The following is a 26,088-nucleotide window of genomic DNA, read 5'->3' as shown; positions in this document are numbered from 1 at the left end:
GTATGCATGTGTCTTCTCTCTTCTCTCTCCTTCTCCTCCTCCTCTCTCTCTCTTTCTCTCTGTGTATGCAGTGTGCAGTGGTGTGTGTGTGTGTGTGTGTGTGTGCGCGCACGCGCGTGTGTGTGAAAGAGAGAGGGAGAACTCTGATCAACTGAAGTTGGTGTATTTCAGCAATGATCTCCCTTTCTGCTGATTTATCAACCTCAGATGTGTCTATCAGGGACTTTTCTTAGCAGCTATGCCCCTTCTTCAGAAAGGCACTTCCATATTAAATACAAGGGACACAATCAAAGCTGCTTACCTGGTTGTCTAGCCCCTCCCACTAGGCCCACTCCCCAGTCTGGCTCAAAAAACAAGTCAAACACGTCTGTCTGCCAGGCTGCTCTGTACTGCCATCTCATGGTGAGCCAGGCTTTTTCTGAGAATGAACCTCAGTTGGTGCAGACCCTCCTAGACTAAGTAGACAAATTATGAAGGGTCCTAACCGCCAGAAGAGCAGTCTTTATAACAGATTGCTTAGACGTAAGTTGAAAATAACTAAGGAATTGCTGAATGAGTTACAGTTTTAGCAACGAATACAGTTTAGTATATCAGCACCTGATTTGAGAAATAAGAAAACATGACATAGGAAAAGGGGAATCCTGGGGAAGCAGCAAATTGAAAAATACTAGAATTTTGGAGGCATATTTATAGGAACTCACAGACTTAAAACTGCACCAAGAGTCAGTAATGATTTCAACACGATCAGTCGGACAGCCTATTGGTGTCTCACAGGGTCTGTGCGGAAGTTCACAGTTACCATAATAGTCATCCAGTCACCCCACACCACTGTCGATGTTTGAATAGAACTGCTCTGACTCTGTTCCCTCAAATATTCATGAGGCAAAACAGTCACATGTCCCAGTCAATTAACAGTCTTTCTTTCATACTTGGTTGCTTCTTCTCTTACCACATGGTCAAAACCAGTAGTATTTTCCTCTATACTCATCATATGACTCGCCTTGCTCCAGCAACTGCCTGCCAGACATGGTTGTTACAATATATATATATATATATATATATATATATATTCAGTTCCCAAGCATAACTTTACATTGATTAAAATTTTGAAATGACTCCATAAAGCATTTTCAGTTTATGGCATACAGCAAACTGACCCGATTGTTATTCAAATGGTATATTTAAAGCAGTGTTTCTATTATTTATCTTTATTCTCCTTCTATTATCTTTTTTCTAAACTGGCAAAGAGGGTTAAAAATCATAATAAAACTTAAATTTTGACCTATACTAAATCAAGAAACCAATCTGAAAAGCTAACCCAACCTGACTACGTAGTTGACCATGTCTAGAGCCAGTATGAGGCAAAAGTCCAGATAAGATGATATATATTTCCCTGAGAAGAATGAACCTTCCAAATTCAAGCTTAAATCAAATTGCAGTATCATTCTATGTGGAAGAAACAGAATTGCAGAAGACCCATGCCTTACTGTTAGGAGTCTTGGTCTTCCTTAGGATTCCAGGATTCCAGGCTGTCAATCTGTGGCTAAGGGATCCAGGACTCTGCATTCTACAGTAAATAGAAAAGAAAATGAACGAAAAGATATTGGGACAGCTACAAATGCAGCGAAAGTGCATTGCTTACAGATTACTAAGGAAATAGAAAATAAATTGGAATGAGTTTCATAATCTCTCTTTTTTTTTTAAATTTTATTTATTTATTTGACAGAGAGGAGACAGCCAGCGAGAGAGGGAACACAAGCAGGGGGAGTGGGAGAGGAAGAAGCAGGCTCCCAGCGGACCAAGGAGCCCGATGCGGGGCTCGATCCCAGGACTCGGGGATCATGTCCTGAGCTGAAGGCAGACGCTTAACGACTGAGCCACGTAGGTGCCCCCATAATTCCTCTTTAAGCAATTCTAGACCTCCATCAAAAGAAAAAATTTCTCCACACAAAGCCAATATGTAAGCCAGTAGTTTCATAAGGGCCTTAGAAACTACGCAATGTGGTTACTGAAGGTAACAAGACCCTGCTAGGAGGAACATGATAAGGAATGAAATAATGCCAAGGCACATAGGACAACATTATTTCCTTCTCAATACTTCTGATGAGTTCAAGGAAAAAGTTTTATGTTGGTTAAAGTGTGTATCTTCTTTGCTAATCTCTCTTTTAAACCAACCTAGGTCTTGGCAGACCACAAGATAATGCTAGAATTTATTAACTGAGTTCATTTCCATTGTATTCATATTTACATCTTATATTATCATGTCTTATATTTATTACGAACCATATGAATATCCATTTACCTACTTAGAGGAAACGTGTTTTCTTTTAAAATAATTTTAAATTTAAGAGAGTGTCAATTGAAAGAAAATCTGAAATAAATAATAGTACTTTTGGTATACCAACACAGGAAAAATCACAAAGGTAATAAGTAGGTGACTAAGTTTGTGTGATTTTATTTATATAAAGAAGAAAGGTAAGTATCTATGGGAGACTAGAAGCTACATCATGATAGTCTAGTATTTCTATATCAATCTGATCTTCAATATCTGGCACAGTGCATGGCACATAGAAGCCTTTGATAAATATTTTCAAAAATAAAGAAACAAATAGCTTCTGGAGAATCTGGAGGATGTTTAGATGTCTGAGCTGTTGGTAGGCATAGAGCAGGGCTTGCCCATCACCATAATTCTAACACCTAGTACAGGTCCTTGATCTAATAAGGGTCCACAAATACTTACTGAATATATAACTGAACAGGCTCATGTGTCTTGACTTTAAAAAATTCTCAAAAAAAAAAATTCAAAACCTAAAGACCATTTCTTTCTTACTACCACCCCCCACCAAATTAAAAAAATAAAATAAAAAAAAATAAAACTTGGAGCAATATTTCCAAAAGTCTTTGAGTTTTGACAATGGTGTTCCAAGGTGGGGGGAATCTACTTGAGGTTCAGAAAATAAGAGGGTGCGCTGCTGTAGATAATTTTAGAAAAACAATAAAAGTTTTTCTAAACTCGATTTAGAAAATCAACTTGATCAACCTGATCCCACTAAAAGTTGATTTGCTTTTTATCATTGCCATGCACTGACAATTCTCAACCAAGTCAGTAATAAAATACTCCCCACCAGGCAGATAGCTCCACTGCCTCCACCTGGTACAGCGCAGAGTTCAAAAAAGATGGGCTCTTTAACTAAGCTAAGAAATTATGGTGATAAGGAATTTGGCAGTGACAAACTTTCTGAACCCAGAGACCTCAAGTGTTCAAGGGTGGATTGAAAGGGAAATCTAGCAAAGCTGTCCTACAGAGAAAATTCCAAGGCATCTTACACTGGGTAGCATAGAGAGGTTTATTTGGGAATTATCCTAAATGGCTTTCCAGTGCGTTGGTGAAGGTAAATGGATAGAGCCCAGGGACAGGACTACTTCCTCTGGCCTGAGTGTCTACCAGTCATGAGACAATTCTAACTGTGCCATCCAAACCTTGGACACTGGATACTGGTAACTGTTCTGTGCTTTCTTTGGTATCGTTGCTATAGACAATAAGCAAGGAAGTGTTGCTTTAATACCTGACCAGGTATCAACAGCAAATAATACGGTTTGATCAGTAAGTGGTCTTATGGAAAGTCTTGAAGTACCTCCCTCTTGCTCTGAACTTGCTCCCCATAATCCAGCTCATTTCATATCTAGTGTTAACTCTTCCAAGGTTATCAACTTGGCTGGATGTGCGCTTTGTTGAGTTGTCCCCCTTCTCTGATCCCAGCATTCACTCACTGAAACTGAGGCCATGAATCTGATAATTCTTGCTTCTTACTGCCTGCTTCCTGGCTGAGTTAGGACTCAGGGTTTAAGCCACTATCTCCAGAACATCTTATTTCCTGTTCAATTACAAAGGTTGATGCAGTTTCCACTTCTCAAACCAAATCTGCTATCATGAGAAAACCCCAGTGATGGAAATCACTGTCAGCTGTACCCAATTTTTCAACAATGAAGAAACATAGATATGAACAGCATACAGGTACACATACATATACATACACATGAATATGGGTACATGTATATACATACATAGTTTCACATAAGACCTAAGAAAGGAGGCTGAAGTTGCTGATTTCCTTGATTATATTCTTTTTCTAACAAGAAGACAGGTCTAGTGCAGCAAGTGACAGTGACACAAGCCCATTATTTACATAACATACGTACTGGCCTGTGCTTCACCAAGTACTGTTACGTAAGCTGTCTCATCTGAATCTCCTAACAACATTGCTGATGTTCTTATTTCTCATACTATAGATGAGAGAAAACACTAAGGCCCATAGGAGCAAAGAAACTTTCTCCGATCACACAGCCAGTAGGAGAAGGAGTTCAAACCTCTCTCCTTTCTGCTTGCTGCCTTAGCAGACACATCTACTAAATGACACCAATGCTGCTGGATTGGGTCCTGCAAAAACCCATGATGATAAAGAATTCTACCCATTTTCTCTTAACATCCCATCAGGGAAAGAAAAGAGACAATGTCCTAATATGAAGCAAAATGCCATGATGTGTAAAAGGGATGTGATAAAGGCAGAGAAGCAATCCCACTCCCATTTCCCACATACCTAGATCAAGTGCTACAAGTTTTTCCCTAATTAAACAGCCTTTTTTTTCTTCCATCCCTTCCTCTACTTCTCAGTCGGCCATTTAACTAACATTTTCAAGTTGTTTTTTTCCCACAAATTTGCCAGCCTTCTTGCATTTTCAGCCTTTACATGTTTAATGAGAACACACTGGGTCTAAGGCCTTATGTCAATCCACCTACTATAGGTTGCATTTTCTAGCAAGCATTAGCATAAATACCAACATGTTTACATCATAATTACTTTAATTCTCTTGGCCCCTACTAGACCTGGAGTGTGTCATTCCACAGTGATTTCAGGGGTAAGAGATGATTACTGGTCCATGAAACAAAAATTACAATAATGCTTGGAAACTTGGCATACTGCTTTCAATACGATCTCAACTTTGCATCAGGGAGGGGATAATGCTTTTTTGTTGATGTGAGCAAGTCACCATTTTCTAGGTCTTCAGGTTCTCATTTATAAAACAAGGATCAAAATTCTTATCTTTACCTTTTCCCCATGAATAACTGCAAATATGAACATTTTGGCAACTGAAAAGCATGTCAAAAAAAGCATGTTTTTCCCTGGAAAGAACCATTAGGTAAATATTATTACAGAGCTGGCAAATCCTTTCCTGGTCTGCAACTTAAAAGTCAGGGACCTTTCCCTGTTATAGGTAAAAGAGTTTAGTACAACTAGCAATGTTGCAAAGCAAGTATCTAGGAAGTAAGAATTTTAAATGGCATGTGCACAATTACTTATTATATAATTGCATATGTATATACAAAGGTCTATATTTGGGGCTTATTATTAATAACCAGACAATTAGCAGAAGAGGTTGAAGTCAGAAGTCAGAGGCTCAGTTTAAGCGACTGCAATTTTATGAGGGATATTTCCATTTCTCTTACAGAACAGAGATTCATATATTCACTGGTAAAAACATATTTATTGACTAATGCATGCAAAAGCACTGTGGGTATAGGATAGAAAAGTCTTTATTGAGCACCTATCAAATTGTAGATGCTTACAAGGTGCATTTACTTGTGTGTTTGTGAGTGGTGGTGGTGGGAGGATGGGAAGGAGAGAAGGTGTAAGAGAAAGAGAGGAATGGAGTATTCTAGCTGAAGTCTCAGCTCTACTCATCCCTAGGATTCATACATATGCAGCAAACTTGTAGCATTATCTGTCTATTTGCACAAGAGAGATAAGAATGCCCTAAGAGTGCTAATTCAGACAAACTGGCTTGGTCCATGACAGTACATCATTTATTAATGGGGCATGACAATCCACGGGACTGCCACTTTGATTTGTGTTGTGAGCTAACTGTACATGGACTCATATATATGGTACATGTCTATTAAAGAGGTATTTAAATTAAATCAGAGAGAGAGAAGAAAGTCTCCATGTTGGCAAGGGTGCAGGGTAGTTCGTGCACATGCAAGAAGACTATGAAGAACAAAATACAACTTTGGCACCTTGAGAGGTTGAGTAACTCGGCCACACCACAGTGGTGGCGGCACATGGTCTCCATGGCAGCACGCCGGCAGCAAAGCAAAATAATAATCTGAGAAGAGGGAAAAGTAGACCTAGCTGTGGAATATATTGCTGGCAAATGTGGGGGTATCAGGAAGCAAGGCCCTTGGCATGGAACTGGGCACAGGCAGCAGTGGCTTGGCATGAAGTTGCGAAGATAGGTATCACCAAAGGCACTCGAAGCAGGATATGATGGTGGTGGTTGGGGTGGCAGGAGGGCTGATGTCTTCTGATAACTGAATGCATTTTTTAATGAACACATATGAGACACCCCTAGGGATAAGGTGCTGCAGGGGCTGAATTTATTACAAGAGCAATGGGTGGTCCATCGGAGAAATGTTATTTACCATTTATGTGACCCTGCAAAACACGGTTTTACACAAAAAAATATATTTAACCATGATAATGGAAGGTCATTGTCCTCATCTTACTGATGAGAAACTGTAGCTCAAAAAAATGAAATCTCATTAGGGTTACTATATAGGTTGAGTAGTGGCCTCTAAAAAAATACATGCATGTCCTAACCCCTAGAACCTCTGAATACTACCTTATATGGCAAAATATAGGATTAAGATAAGGATCTTGAGAGGACGAGCTTATCCTGGATTATCTCAATACCTCTAAATACAATCGCATGTATGCTCATAAAAAAGAAACAGAGTGTGTTTTGGGGCACCTGGTGGCTCAGATGGTTAAGTGTCTGACTCTTGGTTTCAGCTCAGGTCATGACCTCTGGCGTCATGAGATCAAGCCCCAGGCAGAGCTCTGCGCCCAGCAGGAAGTCTGCTTGGGCATTCTCTCCCTTTGCCCCTCCCCCATCTTGCACACGTGCAAAAGCACACACTCGCTTGCTCTCTCTCTAAAATGAATAAACAAATCTTTAAAAAAAAAAAAGCAGCAGCAGCAGAGGGAGTTTTGGAACACACACGTACAGAGAAGACACACAGAAAAAGAGGAGGCAATGCGATCACAAAGGTAAAGATGAGAGAGGTGCAGCCACAAGCTTGGAGCCATCAGAAGCTGGAAGGGGCCAACAGCGCCTCTGCCAACACCTTGATTTCAGTTCTGGCCTGTGGAACTGTGGCAGCACGCATGTCTGCTTTAAGCCATCCTCTCTGTGACAATTTCTTACCACCACCACAGGAAACTAATACAGTCCCACAATTATCTAGTAAAAAGAGGAAACGTGTTTCAGATCTAAGTTTGTCTGACTTTAAAATCTGTCTCTTTGGGCCTGTTGGGATCCCTCCCATACACCCTCAGGATATGCTGCAGTCGTACAGTTCTTGGACCTTGCAAAACACTTACCATCTGCTTTAGTCAACACCACCTTCTATTTGGAAATGCACTAAAACTATTGGATATGCTAAGATTTAAATGAAAAGTATATGCACTAAGGGCTATAGGAACTGAATCAAGAGAATGCGTCATGGTCAAAAATGATCAGGAAAGAGTTTACGGAGAAGGCTTTGAATCGTGAGGAAAAGGATGTACATAATTGGATAATTGTGAAGGGCCAGGTAGAACGTTGCGGAGTCTCTGAAGAACAACTTGAGCAATATTTCAAGGGGAAAATTACAAGCTCCATGCAGAGTACACTGTGTAACCCAGCTTGCAATTGAAAATCTTGTACTAAAACGAGAAACTAATTAGATTTAGATCCTGATTGCTTCTGTTACTGCTACAGTGGATTGTTACTATCCCTTCTGGAATCTGAGGTATTCTTATTTACTTACCGAAGATCCTTTCCTTAAAAAAAAAAAATCCTTCCCACATCCAAATTCATTATTGAATTGGTTTTATAGCTACACCTCTTTGTGGCCAGGCATTTTCTTTCTGCCCATGTGCCTCTTTCAATGCCATCTGTTTTGCTAAAGGATTTAATGAATTACAAGCCAGGCCGGCAACATACAGGGCCACAAAGACCGGGTTCTTGAAGCACAGGTTGTTAGCTTTCCATCAGCCCTTCCTTCTTCACGAAGGTGAATTAAGTAATCCTTACAAGAGATAAAATTACCTGCACTCTTGCCCAACATAATAATGAAAAAGAGAAGGCCTTTTGTCTATTCATTGTAAACAGAGTAATCACAATTTGCTATGGCTCACAGAAACAGGAAAAAAACAATAACAACAAACCACCACAACTAATGTATTTTTCATTTTATCTGAGAACCTTAAGAACTTGGTAGTCTTAACTATAGTTCATTGCATTCAACGAATTTCTGATGGCAGAGTAGCAAGAAATACATTTATGGCCCCGGTAGCAACAGCATCACCCCAGATCAATAGTCACAGAGACTGAGGAAAAGAGGTTCAGTTTTTGCAAAAACACCTATGTATGTACCACCTGAGAACAGAGAAGCTGAGATGGGACATTGGGGTGTGACATCCACTGGCAACATCTGTATTGCCACAAACTATGGAGTATTAAAAAGGTTTAAAGCATCATCTCTGCCTTAAAAAACTAGAGAGATGAGACATAAGTCTTAAATTTTAAATAATAGCCCCAACCAATCAAAACAAAAAGGACCTAAAGTAAGAGTTCAAGAAAGCAAAAATAGCACAAGACAGGATATATTTAATTATCAATAATTGCTACAGGATGTCAGAGAAATAGAGAGAACGTATCATACTAAAGTGGTCTGGAAAAGCTCCATCGCAGTACCAAGATTTGAAATGAATCACGCTGGATGAGTATAAAAAGCCAAAAAAAAAAAATCAATATCCAGAATCACCAAATGGTGCCTTTATGAATATTTGGTAAACTCTGGTAATACAGAAGGACTGTCTTGCTTATGTGGCAGGATCAAATCTAATACGCATTGACTTGAACCAGTAAACATCTATAGCCTTTTTCATCCATCCCACCATAGAAATGTGAAGATGCAGACAAAAACATATATTCATCACTGATTTTAAATGTGTTTTGTAAGTGGAAGCTCTAATCTTATGGATTTTATCCCTTCGGGACTAGTGTGCTTGTACTGACCTTAGTTCATCTTTCTTAAATTAACAGGCAAGGACCAGATTTTCCATTCCAAAGAGCATGCATGACTCATCCAAGGACAGAAAGCAATTAAATTTCCAAGAAGAAGCGTCTTTCTAACATCCTGTACACCTCACTTTATCAATAAGAATTTACTTAGAATCATGATTGTGATTATGATTATTACTACTACTAATTTTAATGATGGAAAGACTCTGGTTCCATGCCTCTGTGATACTGTTATGTGATTATCAAATCTGACAGACAAACCTCAGATTTCTTGTTCTGCAGGTTTCAATTTAACCACTTAACCCAATAAATATTCCAGAATGTCTGCTTTATACGTGGCAGATACAATGGATGGTGAAGAGGAATGCTACAAAGTCTATGTGTTAATGCAGTTTACATCCAAGCATGTGTGTGCATGTGTGTGCACACAAGTGTATTGGGGGGAGATAGACAATAAACAAGTAGTTCAAATGAATGAAAGCAATTTCGATTGTGAGGTGTCTGCTACGTAGAAATGACAGTGTGATGAAATGGAGAGTGACTGAGGAGGGTGGCTGTGAGCGGATGTACAGTTATTTTAGATGATGTGGTCACCAAAGGCCTCTCTGAGAAGATCATATATCAAGAACTGAATGAAGGCAGTGATGTGAAGACCAAGGGGAGAGTGGCCCAGCCAGAGAGAAGAGTAAGTACAAAGGTCCTGGGATAGAAATGAGCTTGTTCAAGGAGGCAGAGGCCAGGACAGTTGGAGAATGAGAGGGGTCCTGGTTGGAAAAAAGCAGGAAGAGGAAGTAGGCAGGACTTAGACCATGTGGGGCCTTGTGGATCATGGAAATGACTCAATATGCTTGTTTAGGGCAAATATTAATAGTGATTTCATAAGATCAAGGCAAATTTATTTGAATTAATTTCTAGGTCAGTATATCTGCTCTTGTATGTTATGATACTTGTTGGTAACAAACATTTTAGACACTTGTTTGCAATATTTACTAGAAATATAACATTTACCAAAACTGAGATTTGTTGTTTACACAGTTTTATGATCCTATTTAAGAAAATAAGAAAATAATTTCTTAAATAAGAAATTATAAGATTTTTGCAATACATTTCAATGCTCCCCACCTTCTCTAACAATATTATCTACACAAAAGTTTGGAAAACAAAGGGAAAAAGCTATAATCACATAACACTAACAAATCATTTATTTTCAGTTGTCTTTGCTCCTTCGTGTACCTGTCCTCAAGCATACAGCATCATGAGGTAGCTTTAATCATGCCAGAAGTATGATTTTTCCTTCACTGCTTTCAAAGCACATTTAGAGTAGGGTACTTATTATTTTGTAAGATTTGGTCATTGGCAAGAAGATTTCTTGGCCACTCTAAATAAGCCTGGCAAACCAGGTTCCACTGATCACTTCTTGCAACGATTTTCCCCCCTCTCATTGACTCAGATCTCCACTTCTTATCAAAATTGGCCATTCAGGGTAAAAAAGGACTTGAGATGAAAAGTAATTTCTGATAAGCAGTAATGAGCCTGACTCCTTCTTACGAGGCTCCCTGGGTATAAAAATTAGATTCTAAGTAATTCTAAATAATTTTTGAGAATTCACAGGAGGAGAATTCCTCCTCTTGGTTGAGTGTCATTTGGTTGCAAATGAGAAGACACAGCTGTGGGATGGCTAATTAGAAGATTTTAACCTCACCTCACTATGTCTTAACAAAACCTAAAAAAATAGACATTTTTCTTAGTCTTTGTGTAATATTTTAAAGCTCCCTGACATGGGGATTTGAATATAGGGATCTAGAGAGCTTAAAAGGTCAATGGAGGAGTTAGTGGAATTGATTTCTTAAGGAACGGATTTTATTTCATAAATTCACATGTTATTTAGAAAACTGAAGTAGAAGGACCAAATACTACTGTATTTGTATATACTGCACTACTCCACATTTTCCCCCCAGATAGTTATCTCTGATATTGCCAAAGAGATGAAATCCTTCTAAATAGAACTTAATAGAGTTTTCACAGAAATTAATAAAATTTAATATTGGTTTAAGTGGAAGGCTGTAGGGGAAAAAGGGAGAAAATCTATCATTTGTTTTGTGGTTATTTTACAAGTTTTTAGATTTAAATATTTCCCCTTGGAGGTAAAACAGGCATCTCAAAATTAGTACAGTCAGTACAGTCAGTACAGAATTGATAACCACGCTCACTATCCACCTGTTACTCCATGGTCCTTCTTAGCTTAGTAAATCATGATGCATCCAATGCCAAATCAAACTAGATCCTACTTGATTCTCCTCTCTCAGAGCCTCCTTCAACTCCATCCACATCCAATCCATCTGCAAGTCTTACAAAATATATCACAGGCTGCAATCAAGGAGTTGCTGGGCTGTGTTCTCCTCTGGAGGCTCAACTGGAAAGAATATTTCTGTGCAGCTGTTTGACTGAGGGGGCTGGCTGCTGATTGTTGGCTGAAGGCTACTCTCAGGTTGTAGTGGCCACCAGAAGTTCCTAGAGGCTGTCTATATGCCCTTGCCATGTCGGTTTCTTCAACATAGCCATTCAATCCATTAGCCTGTAAGAAGAGTCTCTGGTTCAAGTCTGCTAAGACAAGAGTTTTATATAACATTATGATGGGAGTTACATCCTATCATCTTTGCCATTTAATATGACCTAATTATAGGAATGGCATCGCATCACCATTACCATATTTATTTGGCTAGAAAACAAGTCACTGGTCCCACCCACACTCAAGGGGAAAGGAAGATAGGAATCACTAGGGCTCACCTTAGGGTCTGCCTGCCACATTTTAATTGATATTCTTTTCCACAGCTTTTTATTTTGTTTTTTGGGGCTCGTATTCTTATTATTTCTTTTGCTTACTTTGGTTTAAATTGCTCTTCCCTGGCCCCTTAGTTTCTTTAGGTGGAAACTTAGGCCATTGATTTGAGACCATTCTTCTTTCCTAATAAAGGTGTTTTAGTGCTATTAATTGCCCTCCAATCACCGTGATAGCAGCATCCTACATATTTTCATTTGTCTTGTTTTTATTTTCATTCAGTGAAAAATACATCCTAATTTCCTTTTTGATCTCTTCTTTGACACAGAAGTTAATTAGAATTGTGTATTTTATTTCCAAATATTTTAGGATTTCCAGATCTTTCTGTTATTGAGTTCTAACCGAATTCCACAGTGATTAGGGAATATATTTTATATGTCTTGAATCCTTTTTAAATTAAAGAGGCCTGTTTTATAGTCAGAATATTGTCTATCTTGGGGCGCCTGGGTGGCTCAGTCATTAAGCGTCTGCCTTTGGCTCAGGGTGTGATCCTGGTGTTGGGATCGAGCCCCACATTGGGCTCCTCTGCTGGAAGCCTGCTTCTTCCTCTCCCACTCCCCCTGCTTGTGTTTCCTCTCTCTCTGGCTGTCTCTCTCTCTGTCAAATAAAATATATATATGTATAGTCTTTCTTTGTAAACATCCCATAAGCACTTGAAAACAATCCTTCTGTTATTAGGTAGAGACTTCTATAAATATAAGTTAGGTCAGATTGGTTGATAGAGTTAAGACTTTTATATATTTATTTAATGTACATTTTCTATTATTTATTTAGAGAGGGTTGTTGAAATCTCCAATGATGTATATTTATCTAATTCTTTTACTTCTACCAGTTTCTCTTTCATGTTTTGGAAACTCTGTTTTTAAGTACAGAAATATTTAAGACTGTTATGTTCTCTTGATGAATTGACCTCTTTGACATTATGAAATGGTACTCTTTAACCCTGGTCATTTTCTTTTTCTAACATCAATATAGCCACTCAGCTTTATTTTAATTAGTATTATTATGAAATAACTTTTTGTATAATTTTACTTTTAACCAATTTATGTTTTTATATTTTAAGTAAGTTTCTTATTTTCTTACAGGCAGCATATCTTGGATCTTGCTTTTTTATTCAGTCTGATGATCTCTCATTTTTAATCGGGTGTTTAAACCATTTACATTTAATGTGATTATTGGTATCATTTCATTTAAATCTGCCATGCTTTTCTTTGTTTTATATGTACCCCATCTCTTCTTTAGTCCCTTTCTACCTTTGTTATCGAATGAATGTGTCCCCTCTACCAAATTCATGGTAAAACCTTAACGCAAATGTGATGATATTTGGAGATAGGACTTTTGGGAGACAGAGTTAGATTAAATCATGAAGATGGGACCCTCATGATGGGCCTTATAAGGTGGCCCTTTTAAGAAAAGGAAGAGAGACAAAGAGAGAGAGAGAGAGAGAGAGCTCCCTCCCCCTGTCTACATACCCACACAAAGGAAAGAACATGTGAGGACATAGCAAGTAGGTAGCTATCTTCCAGCCAGGTAGAGAACTCTCACCAGAAACCATGCATTGGCTAGCATCTTGATATTGGACTTCCCAGCTTTCAGAACTGTGAGAAATAAATTTCTGTTGTTTAAGCCCCCAGGCTATGGCATTTTTTTATGGCATCCTGAGCAGACTAAGACATACCTTTTCTCCTGCTTTCTTTTAGATTAATTGAATATATTTTAAAATTATTCCACTCTGTATCCATTGTTGGCTTATTGGTTATACCTCTTCCTTTTTTACAGTGGCTGCTTTAAGGGTTTACAGTATATACATCTTTAAAATATAGAACTTCAAGCAATATTATGCCATTTCATACAGATTGTGAGACCACTACAACAGTATACACCCAGTATACACCCATTTCTCCTCTCCCATTCTAGCACTATTCTTTTCATACATGTTAATACCATAGACATTATAATACCCCTCAATATGTCATGATTATTCCTGATTTAAATAATCAATTATATTTTAAAAGATAATTTAAAATTAAGAAAAAGTATTTTAATATATGCCTACATGTTTACCATTTCCAGTACTCTTCATTTCTCTGTGTAGATTTAGATTTCAGCTTTTTTCTGAGAGTCTTTATTTTGGTTTTTGTGTTTGAGAGATATTCCTGTTGAGTATACATTTTAGGTTGACAATTTTGTTCTGTTAATACTTTGCTCTTCTGTCTGGTCTGCATTGTTTCCAATGAGAAGTTGGCAATCATTCTTATTTTTTTTGCCTCTGTATGGGCTGTGCCTTTGGTTACTTTTAAGATTTTCTTCTTATTACTTACTGGTTTGGCCATTTGATTATGAAATGTCTTGGTGTAGCTTCCATCATGTGTTTATGCCTGGGATTTATTGAGTTTCTTGGATCTCTAAGTTTATATTTTTCACCAAATTTGTAAATTCCTCACCTATATTTCGTCAAGTATTTTTATATGCCCTTCTCTTTTTTGAGGACTCCAATAACAAATATATTAGTCTGACTGAAAATTTCCTACACTTCACTGATGCTGTTTATTTTTCATTTTTTCAGTTTTTTCTTCCTCTCTGTGTTTCATTGTAGTTCTTGTCTATTGTCATGCCTTCAAATTCACTAACCTTTTCTTTCGTAGTGTCCAATCTTCTGATAATCTCATTTTATTTACTTTTAAATCTGAGACAGTTTTTTTTTTTTTAATCCCCATGTTTTATTTGGGTCTTTCTAAATATCTTCCTTGTCTCTCCTTAATGTGTTCATACTTTATTTTACTTTTTTTCAGCAAATGGGATATATTTTTAATATCCTTGTATGCTAATTCTTTCATCTGGTTCATTTCTGTCTTTTTGTATTGGTTAATCTTTTCTTTTATACTGGGTGTATTTTCCTACTTCTTTGCATGTATGAGAAAATTTTTATTGGATGCTTGATATATGAATTTTATATTTTTAGATGCTGGATATTTTTATATTCTTTTTAATATGTTTGAGCTTCATTCTGAGACTCAAACAAATTATTTGATAAGCTTTTCAAGGATTACCTATAAACTTTGGTATGAAAATCAGAGTAGTCTTTAGTTTAGGGTTAAGTTTTCACTGCTATTAAGGCAATAAAATTCTGCATACTCTACCCAATGCCCCATGTATTACAAGGTTATTCTGCTCTGTCTGGTAGGAACAAAAACTAAAACAAGCCCTGTATAATCTCTTGTGACTGTTTCACCTGATCTTTTATAAGTTTTTTTCTCCAGATGTAGTGATTTCATCACATCCTTGCGCTGAACAGAACACAGTAGAAGACTTAAGGAGAACACTTTGGAGATCTAAAGTCTTCTCTCAATGCAGCTCTCTCCTCTCCAGTACTCTGCCTTGCAAATTCTTGACTCCTTGGCCTCCCTGAATTCTCAATCCCATCACCTCAGTTCAAGGGAACTACTGAGATCTGGTTACAGCTTCTTCCTGGAAACTCCTGAGGCAGTAAGCTGAGACCATCATAGGGCTTGCCTCCTTTATTTTTCTTTTTTAACTTTCCATAGGTATCATTGTCTTATACTGCCCATTGTTTAATATCTTAAAACTGTTGTTTCTTTATATGCTGTCTATTTTTTTTTCATTGTTTAAGATGGGTGCATAATGTAGTCTTGGTCCCTCATCATTACTAGAAGTGGAAATGTGCAGGGATCCTTTATCTTTTTATTTTGTGCCATGGCCTCTATTGGCAGTCTGGTGAAATCTATGTACTCTTCTCAGAATATTGATATAAAATTCATATAACCATAGCAAAGTAAACCAATTATCCTGAAATACATTTATCAAAATATTTTTATAAATAATTGTGTTACTGTAATATATGCTCTTCTTTATTAAAACATTAAAAAATATTCTAGCAGCAAGTCTAATAATTACCAAAATCTGAAGCAGTGTTCAGCATAAATAATATTTTCAGATACCTGCAGCAACTCTATGTATTATGAAAATATTTTTAATTTCTATTGGTGACAAAAATCACAAGAATTGCTAATGCTACTCAGATTTGGATCCTGCATTCATAATAGAAGGAATGCTAAATTTCAGTTAGAGGTTAGTGAAATTAGAGATACATTTTTTTTTCTTATCCATGTTATGGGCCTCTGCATTGTCCATGAACATCATGGAAGTCTATGGACCCTATGATAAGAAATGCCCCCAATTCTTTGATTATGGGGAGTAGGTCATGACAGAATTTGCTGCCTCTGACACCCTGGTTTCTCAGGCTTACTGCTAGTTCTATATCTTCAATATTATTGAGGTCCTAATGAACAATAGGATTAAATGGGATCATAGGTAAAGTACTTAACCATTGTGCATGGCACCCAGTAAGCCCACAAAAATCACAATAACATTAGCTATTAATCGTCACCATCTTTATCATGGTGGGAGGGACCACTTTTGTGGCAAGGAACAGGCCAAGGCATATATAATGTGAAGGGCCCCTCTTAAGGAAAATCAATAAAATATTTTCCTTTTGCCGTTTTTATGAAAACTTATGGTTATGTGAATGCATTACTAGGGTCTCTCCCAGGGCCTCAAAGCCTCCTAGCCAAGTAAGGATTCCTGAAACCTGAGTTTCTTTAACTTCATGGTAAATCCGCTTCTGTCTGACAGCCTCCTCTTATCTTCATAAACCTTATCACCTATCCATGATGGCAGAGCGATCTCTTTGTCCTCATTAAAGTGGAGGTAATCGTGTTGGGAAATACGGAGGTGTGGTGGAGATAGAGAGAACCACCACCAGGCCTAGCTTCAATCTTTGGAGTCCTTCATTGAGCGTTTGACTCCTGGAGGGATTATTTTCCATGTTCCCAATGCAGGTATATTAGAGTGGACCAGTGACAAAGAACAGAGAGAACAGAGAGCTCTGCTTATGTTACTCCTTACTCTATTGCCATCGCATAGCAAAGTAGTAATAGCACATGGTGAATGCTCCATGCAAATGTATCAAATCCATGAATAAATGTAGTTTTATTTTCTAGGAATCCTTTGAAAATGAAAATAAAGTAAAAAATAACAAATAACAAATCCAGATACTGCTATTTTTAAATTTTAACTAATGAATAAAATATGTTCTCATGCTGGGATGTAGAAAAGAGAGGTATATTGGGGTGAATGGAGAAAACGACCTGTTTAATTGTTATTTAGCGCCTTTCCCACTGCCCTCCTAACTGCTATCATCCTTCCTCCAATTATGCCCTCTGAACCTTTCCCACTTCTAGTGTGTTATTCCTATTAATCTTTTGTTGCAGCTGAGGTGTTTGTACATAATTAATAATGGTAATAATAGTAACAACTAAAACTTATTGTTTACTATGTGCCAGGCTCTGATATGTAACTGTATCATATCCCAATCAATCCTTTCACAATCCCTGAATATAGGTACTATCATCACTCCCATCTCACAGATTGGGAAATTAATGTTCACAGGACCCAGGTAATGTGTTCACTGTCACACAGTTAATGAGTAGCAGACTCAAGATTCAAATATAAGCATTCCGATTCCAGAACTTAGGCTCAAAACTACTTAGTCACCATACCACCGTATTGTAGTAGAATAAAATTTGAAGGTTAGCTCAGAAAGTGTCTGCATTTTTAAAAGGGTCATTCTATAATGAAAAGCCTTCAGTATTCACAGAAATATAAATAAAAGGATGACATGTGACATATCAGGAGACCGAGGTGAATAAAAATCCTATCATATGAACATCAGTATGTCCCATGTATAAATAATAGAATCGAAAACTTTGTGTGTACATGTGTGTGCACACACACCTGCATGCCAGGACAGTGAGCTCTTTCTATGAATGCATCCTCAAAGCCTCATCTGAAGACAGCTCATTGCTTTCTTGCTAGGTAGTCTTCACACAGGACAGTCAGTCCTCACGAACAGAGATCTAGCTATTGCCCCAGAAATTTGCTTAGCAAAAAATGTTCAATACACATTTGTGAAATGAAGATTATATCCTGGTACCAGGAATAGAACCAGGGAACATCAAAATGACAAGTTGAAAAATAACTTTAGAAATTAAGCTACTTTCAGGAAAAGAGGCTGCTTTATTATAAGGATCATTAATGGGCAAGAACTCAGTTACCAAAACTAGACTGTAAGTTCTTGAGGAGTATTATAAAGAAGGCAGGGATCCATAGCCTTTGATTCATATTTGAATCTTACTACTAAAGATCCTAGTATATAACCACCAGGATCTCTATAAATGCTCAGTGAGTGCATGAAAAAGCTATACTGTTTTAAACTGTATGTTCTCCGCTGACTGCACCACCGATCTCGCATTACTTAGAACATTACTTGGGTGGCAGCAGGCTTTTGCTCATTTGTTCTTTAGTCCTATGAAGTAAGGGTTGCCACAAATCACTGGGATGTCAGATACTCATGACCAGAGAGATCATTAATGGGGAAGGAGCTTTGTAAAGAGCATGGCTCTCTGGGCTTCATCTGAGGAGGGCTCCTCTTTCCAACACATGTTTGTTTAGGATCACACTACTTACAGCTTTATCTGCAATAGCTTTCAAGTTTGTGTATGGCTTGTCAGAAATTCTGGCCACAGGATGGGACTTGCGTTGGGCTCTTGATCCCTCTCCTATGCCACCTTTTCTGAAAAGAGTTGTTAGAAGTGGTTCCTGTGATAAAGCAAGATGTTTTGAGATAGATCAAACCAGTGACATTTGATTCTGCCTCTTTGTGGAGTGGGGCTATTTGTTTTAGTTCATGGAATAAAACCGAATACTTGCAGACGTGCTGTTACTACTTAAAATTGGACTCTTCTTTGAACATGAAATAAAGATAGGCCCTAAGTACCATTCCCAGCTCTTTCCTCTAAGTAGGATACAAAGCTTTTGTGCACATAATGAACTCAGATATTTTAATAGCTGATTTGTACCCTTCAGGCCGCTGTTGTCATAACCTCTACTGACTCACTGTGGATTATTATGTAGGCTTAGCACTGTTGATTTACTTTTTTTCATATCTGTTCCCAAAGTGATAGAAATTGTCACTTCCGTTTAAAACACATTTGTTGAAATGGTGTTTTTCTTCTAAAGGGCATTTAAGTCATTTTTATTTAAAATAAATTAATTAAATTTATCTTCCTCATTTGCCTCTACATGACCTTTTGGGAACTTGGAAACTAAATTTTCTCCTAATATTTTACTTTCCAACTTGGCAAACATTGACGTTGTTTTAGATTCCGAACAAAGTTGAAAAAGCACAGATTTCTTTTCAAAATCACTTCAACTTTAAAACAAGAAATGACAAGGAATCTGGAAATTTATCTGCTGTAGTATAAGCTTTACTTTTTCTTTTTAAAATAAATTACAAAGAAGGTAATGATGAATGTAAAAAATAATGAGATCATTAAAAAATCAACTAAAACAAACAAAAGCCCCCATGAGTGATTTCAGTTGTAGATATACCCATTTGAAAAATGTAAAAATGCCCTTAATGCCATTTAGTAAATATTATTATTTGATGTTGATGAACATAATAAATTACTGAATAGAAATTGAAACATATGTTTTTGAGTAAGCCAAATAAAAATTACTAATGGTAATAACATTAAGTAACCATTTCCAAAATATACCAAAACACAGAATAGATCAAACAATTTGCTATTTACAACTTAAAATACTTTTTCATGCTTGATCACATAATCATGTAATAAAAGTATTCCAGGAGCTTCAGGAAATGTTTTAAAAATTAAAAAAAAAAAACTTTCTTGTTAAAGTTAAAAAATGAAGATTCATTCTCCTTAAAATGTCAGTATTTTCTTAAATGGAAGAAGAAAAATGTGTATTATTGACTAATTGTACATTATAAAAACACTAATTACATAAAACTTTACAATCTGTGGAGACATCTTCATACACATCTTCTGAAGAGGTAGTTAAAACCGGTATTTCTTATACCTCCATTTAAAGACATAAAGCTCAGAAAAGTGAAGTAACTCTCCCAAATCATATAGAGTCTAAGTGTCAAAGCTGGGACTTGAATACAAGTCATCTGACTTTGTTTTTTGTTTTTTTTTTTTTAAGATTTTATTTATTTATGTGACAGAGAGACAGCCAGCGAGAGAGGGAACACAGCAGGGAGAGGGAGAGGAAGAAGCAGGCTCCCAGCTGAGGAGCCCAATGTGGGACTCGAACCCGGAACGCCGGGATCACGCCCTGAGCCCAAGGCAGACGCTTAACGACTGCGCTACCCAGGCGCCCCTCAAGTCACCTGACTTTGAATCCAGTTTTTGACTAACCAAGAAACACACCCTTCCCCAATCCCTTCAAAAGCAATTTGACAACTGTCTTCTCTGTGATTGGGTGACACTGACCAGCTCCATTCTTTCATTTGCTCCAACATTGCTATCATCAATGGTTATTTCTTACCGTAGTGCTTGTTGCTATGGAGAACTCAGAGAAGAGAAAAGAGCAAGCCGTGGGCCAGGCCTTCGGGATCTGAGAGGTAAGCAGGGGAGCAAGCCAGGAAATGAAGTAGTGACAGAAGGTCTATGTGTGCATAAAATAAGGGCACCAATTCTAAGTACTAGTGGCCTTCACAAAAAGAAGTGATCAGTTGGACAAAGTGGTGAACAACAAACAATTCAATTTTTGGTTTTGGTCTTAAGTCAATTACACTGAGATATAATTTACATACAATAAAATGTATGTTTTCTGTATACCATTCAAAGACCACCACAGTTGAGTCCAAGAGCATTTCCTTCACCCCCACAATTTCCCCTCCAGCTTTTTTGTAGGCAATCCTTCCTCCCACCCTTGGCCTCATACATCCATTGATCTGATAGAATTTTCAAAATCTAGAAAGCGGAGAGGGTAAGGGCAACAGTGAGAACACAGGGAAGACTTAAATCAGATGAATTGCCCAACTCTTAGAATTCCAGGTTGTAAGTCTAAATAAAATGACCAGGCAAGGAAGAAAAAGTGAGTTGGGTTTGTGGGGGGAGAGACAGCCTCCGGCACACCCATGTAACTCTATTCCTTTCCAGAAATCTTTTCCTGGCTTCTCACCAATTTATCACAACCCAGGCCCATCTGCACATATATTTATAGAATGAAAATGATACCTGCAGAGCCCTGCTATATTGAGGAGCTGCAAGGTGGACCACACTGGTAGCTCCAACCAGCATCCTATGTCCATGCATCCTAGCCAAGACTCTCCTCAAGTAGTTCTTAAACTTCTGGGGATCACAGACATCTCTAAGGAAGCTTTTGATATTCTCCCTGGTAACATGCACCTCAGCACACAATTTTCCATTCAATTTCAGGTGGTCCCAGGACCCCTAAAACCCATTCCTGGAATCTAAGGACTGTCTTTGATGTTCAGTGTAAAATCTTCCCATAACCATGCATTTTTCTGCACCTTCCTGCTTTGATCAGACCAGGGACAAATATCTCACCCTGTGCAAAAAGAATCAGGAGAGTCTCTGCATCACCACTTTAAGTGCTACATTAGCATTTTCTTCAAAAAGCATTTTTTTTTTTTTTTGGCTTTTATAACACCTTATCTTTCCTTGTGTTGGAAGTGGAGACATCCCACTACTTTGCACAAGGAAATAAGGTTCTGAAGAAAGACGTGGGGTTAGGGAGTGATGTGTGGCTTGTCGAGAAGAAATGCAGCAAAGGTGGAGAGAACACAAGACATTCCACAGTTCCTCTTAGTCTTGTTTTCCCCCAGTAGATATGGGCCTAATGTTGAGAAGGTCACAGACTTTGCTGGGTATCCCCAGTATGCTCATATTTCAAATGAGAAGGCACTGGATTGGGTAGTGTCTTTGAGCTCAGTATTCTAAGATTCCATACTGCCTTCCCTTATATCATACTACCCTTTCCCTTTTATAATTGTTAATAAACTATGCTGGACACTTGAGGTCATCTTATAAAATATCCAGCACACAGAGGCAATCATCCGGACATCTGAAAAGCCCATAAGCTGCAAAGTGATCTGGAATGTACATGGCCAGGAGGAGGCAGTTTCTGAGGACAGAACTTGACTCCTCTAAGTCATTCTCTCACAGAGGACCCCTTCCAAGGGAACTCACAATAAAACAGTGATCTACTTTAGGGACCGACTGTCTGTAAACACACTAAGCAAGTGACATTGACAAGTACAGGAACGCCTGTAATGAGCATACTGTGGTGGATAGGTGGCAGCTATACCAAGGAATATCATTCCCCAAATCATCTAGTATATCATGTAAATACATATGTCTTGAATGAATGCATGAAAAGAGGGAAATTATGTTACATAATCTGTGCACAAAAAGAACAGGGGATGAATGAGTTAGATGTTTTGAGTTATTTTATCTGGGGTTATCTGATTTATTAAATGTGCATTTAAGATAAGCTTATCTTGGGAGGTTCTTTGCCTGTGCAAGGAGCACTGAATTTGTTCTATTTGCTTCACGTCTAATCCTATTTTTAAAGGACAATTAAAACAGTGCCAAACAGGCCCCATATTCACAAGAGGTCAGCTACTCCTCAAAACAACTTTCTCTGGCTTGGTAGCTGTAGAAACCGTGATACATCTCTTGGAGTTTCCCTAATTCTTTGTAACATTTTAAAATAAGTACTCTGGGGCAGCTAAACACATAACTTGTCATCTAAATATGTATTCAGAGACTTCTAATACATATTATAAATATGTATTTAGGGATTTTCTTACAACGAATAAAGAGCTTTATAATAACTCCTTTGGAAAGATTGTACTCTATTGCATTATATGTGTTCAGTCTCTTAAAAAATTCATGCTATTTCCCTGATAGACCAGGATGTATGATAAGAGATGGTAACAAGACACTGTCAGGGAGGCATGGAGAATCTCAAATTCCACATGTGATGCGAAGCCCCATTCTTCATGAAAGACAAGGTTGTGGTGAGGAGCTCAGGATACTTTGTTTTCCCTATAAATAATGCAACATAGTTGCTCACATGTCAGCCCATAAATGGGCAAACACAATGCACATGAACTGGGTCAGCCAGGTTCAAGGCAATCTGTGAGCAGAAGCCTGCCCACAATTCTAGGAGGGAGATAGAACCTGCCTGTTTATGCAGATGGTTAAATGCAATGAGTTGTTTTGTAGGATCCTGCATGCCTTTTCCCAGTCATATCCTTTTGGCTCTGGGCACATATAACTTACTATTGTCTACTGCAATGGACATCAGCATTTTTTATTATGTACTCCATTAGTAAACTATTGTTATAAGTATATCTCCAGTATATGTATATTCATCAACTCATATGCTATGTATACTGAATTTTAGTAAAGCTTAATCTATGCTTTATTTTTAAATAATACATGAGTATGAGTGCTGGTATTTTTCTCCACTCCTCAATAAATTACCAGGTTCTTGGTTTTGGAGAAGTTAGTTCAAATTAGGAAGCATCCTCACAGGAAGTATGGCTTGTCTAGACCTTTCTTGCTTCATGATAGTCTCTTCAAAAGATGCAGAGAAGGGAGTCAAAGCCTGCAACCATACCAGCACATGTCAGCAATTCTCTTTGACCACAAGAGAAGCAATGAGTGGGGCACTGGGTGAGTTTTCACCTGCTTATATCTTAGAATGAGATTCTAGATGGACAAAGCAACAAGACCCCCTGTGAGATTAGGCCAGAGTGGAAGAAGAGAACTTGCCATGACCCTCTGTTTGAGGCGCTGGCAGAAGCTATCCCATGACAAAAGTAAAGACTCTTGTCTTCTCTCTGGAAAAAGGTATCTTCTACAAGCAGCATAGTTCCCTCCACAGTGATTATCCTCTAAAGAAAGGCTCTTCCTTCATCTCTACTTGTTTTTCTCTGCAAAATTTTCCCTTCTCTGATCTCCATGTTAAGCACCCAGAGTCCTCATTTCTTTCTCCTCACAACAAAGAGGCTATGCTATTAAGAAAATATTGTGATAAACAGATTTCATCTCCTTTTTATTTGACAAATGTTATTGAACGCCAACAGTCTTCCAGGTTGAGGAACAAGTGATTGATCAGGCACTACTCCTCCAAGAACTACCTGCTTAAAGAGTGTACCCCATTGCTAATGGTTTAGATGTCAGTAACCAGATCTCCCAAGCCTTACTGACACCATGTCACACACCACTCTGCCTCCCAGAACAACCTCCACCTGCAGCCTGGCCAATCAGCTGAGTCAGATCATACTCAAATTATTTTTTACTGGAAAAGAATGACCTATTCTCCATTTATTTGTCACACAGGTATAAACAAAAGACATGGCCCAGGATTCATGATACCCTGGAATTAATACCTGGGCTTGAGGTCTATAGAAAGGAGTACAGAATGATGGAAGGGTGGCAAGGTGAGCAAGAAAACTACAAAACAAGATCAGCAAGGCAGTCTTCATGAAGCTAATGTTAGTACATCTGTGGCAAGTATACCTTTTGTCGCCCTTGATAGTGCAGTGTAATTGGGTGGATTTCTTGGTTTCTCTGAGAGTGCCTTGTAGTTTTACACCCACACTGAGAGGGCAACATTGGGCACATTCTTTTGGAGATGGAAATGTTTCTTGTAGTTTGGAAAGGGTAGGTGTGGGGTCTACCTTAAAGTGGACATTGGCTTTAAGATCTAGATAAATTTCCAGATCATTAATTCATCAGACATTCATTAAGAGCTTCTCTGGACCATGACAGTATCAGAGGCCTGAAGCAAATAAGGCATAAGCTCTGCTTATAAGAAGCATGTAGTAATTTAGGAGCAATAGAAGTTAAGTTCATAGTAATAGAGAAAGAAGTGTAATAGCAGATGTATGTCATATTCAGTAGAGGCAAACTTGAAAAAGACATCCACTATGCTAAATGAGAATGCTTCAAAAAGGAAAGGCTGACAGAGCTGAGAGGGTCTTGAAGGATGAATGGCAGTGCCAGCATATTAACTGGGTGAGATATTCCACTGGAGGAAACAACCTGACAAATTGCATGACATGAATGGAGAACTGTATGTAGGTCCATATGGTTACAGCATGGGGTGTCTGTGGGGATATGGCTGGTGAAAGAGGACAGGCATGTAGGCAAGGAAAAGATCATGGAAGACCTTGTGTGCCATGCTGAGATTTCTGGAATTTATCCTGTATGCAAGTGGGAATTACTGAAAGTTTTCAAGAAGGGAAATGTATTTTAGAATGGATTGGTCCTGTTGAATTCCTACACTTTGCTGAATATTTCAAAACAGGAGTTTTCAAATTCACTACAATACACATTACATATTTCCACTTGCAGCATGGTTCCATGAAATGTTATTACAAGTAAGGTAGGTGATGTTATGTTTAATTTCTGGCACACTAGCTGTAACTCCATTGTTTTCTCTATCTTTCTGAAGGAAGCTTGTCAGATTTCAAGCAAAGGAGGGGAGGATTTATCATAAAGATAATATTGAAAAGAAAACAAATGATTTGTGAAGTTCACTACTGAATTACTATGAGTAACTGAACACTGCTCTACACCAGAATAGGGCCTGCCAGTGGGTTATAACAATGAGTGACTACCACTGTTATAAACACATATTTGCAAACATCGTAGTTCTTATCTTAAAAAGTCTAGGGAGTGTAGGAAGATGGCTGCAGAGTAGGAGGACCGTAGGTTCAACCTCATTCCATGAATACAATTAGATAACTATCAAATCCTCCTAAATACCCCAGAAATTGACCTGAAGACTGGCAGAACAAACTCCACAACTAAAGGTAGAGAAGAGGACACATCAAGAAGGTAAGAAGTGCAAAATGTAGTTTTGGGAGAGAAATGGACCTTGGACACTGTGGTAGGGAAGAAGCCACAATCAATAAGAAGGAGAGAGACTGACTAGCACACAGAGGAGCCCACAGGGAAGACAAATCCCCATGGCAATTGCTTGGAAAGCAATGGGGATGCATTTTGTGAGTTCCTGCTACCAGAAAAGCTTAAAGGCTGGAGTTTTAAAGGTCAGCAGGCTTGGCTCGGGTAGAGCCCTGAGGGCATTGTGCTCTTCTTGGAGAGAAGGCAGGGAAATAGCCTGTAGACATACAGTGAGGAAACAGTGATCTGAAGAGCACCTGGGGCATACAGTAGGGAGATTATCTGCTC

At 38.2% G+C, this 26,088-nt stretch overlaps 1 long non-coding RNA gene across 1 annotated transcript in view; it reads right to left on the bottom strand.

The window, feature by feature from the left end:
• Positions 1–1,434: 1,434 nt before the first annotated feature.
• LOC130542494 (uncharacterized) overlaps positions 1,435–26,088 on the bottom strand; it is a 271,209-nt gene continuing 246,555 nt past the window's right edge. Inside the window, exon 3 of the long non-coding RNA XR_008957087.1 lies at positions 1,435–1,567. This is a non-coding gene — a long non-coding RNA (uncharacterized LOC130542494). The remainder of the gene's footprint in view (positions 1,568–26,088) is intronic.

Source organism: Ursus arctos, unplaced genomic scaffold (genome assembly GCF_023065955.2).
Source record: "Ursus arctos isolate Adak ecotype North America unplaced genomic scaffold, UrsArc2.0 scaffold_36, whole genome shotgun sequence".
Lineage (NCBI taxonomy): Eukaryota > Metazoa > Chordata > Mammalia > Carnivora > Ursidae > Ursus > Ursus arctos.
Note: the sequence above shows the minus strand (reverse complement) of the source record. Positions and strands in the feature narration are given on the sequence as shown.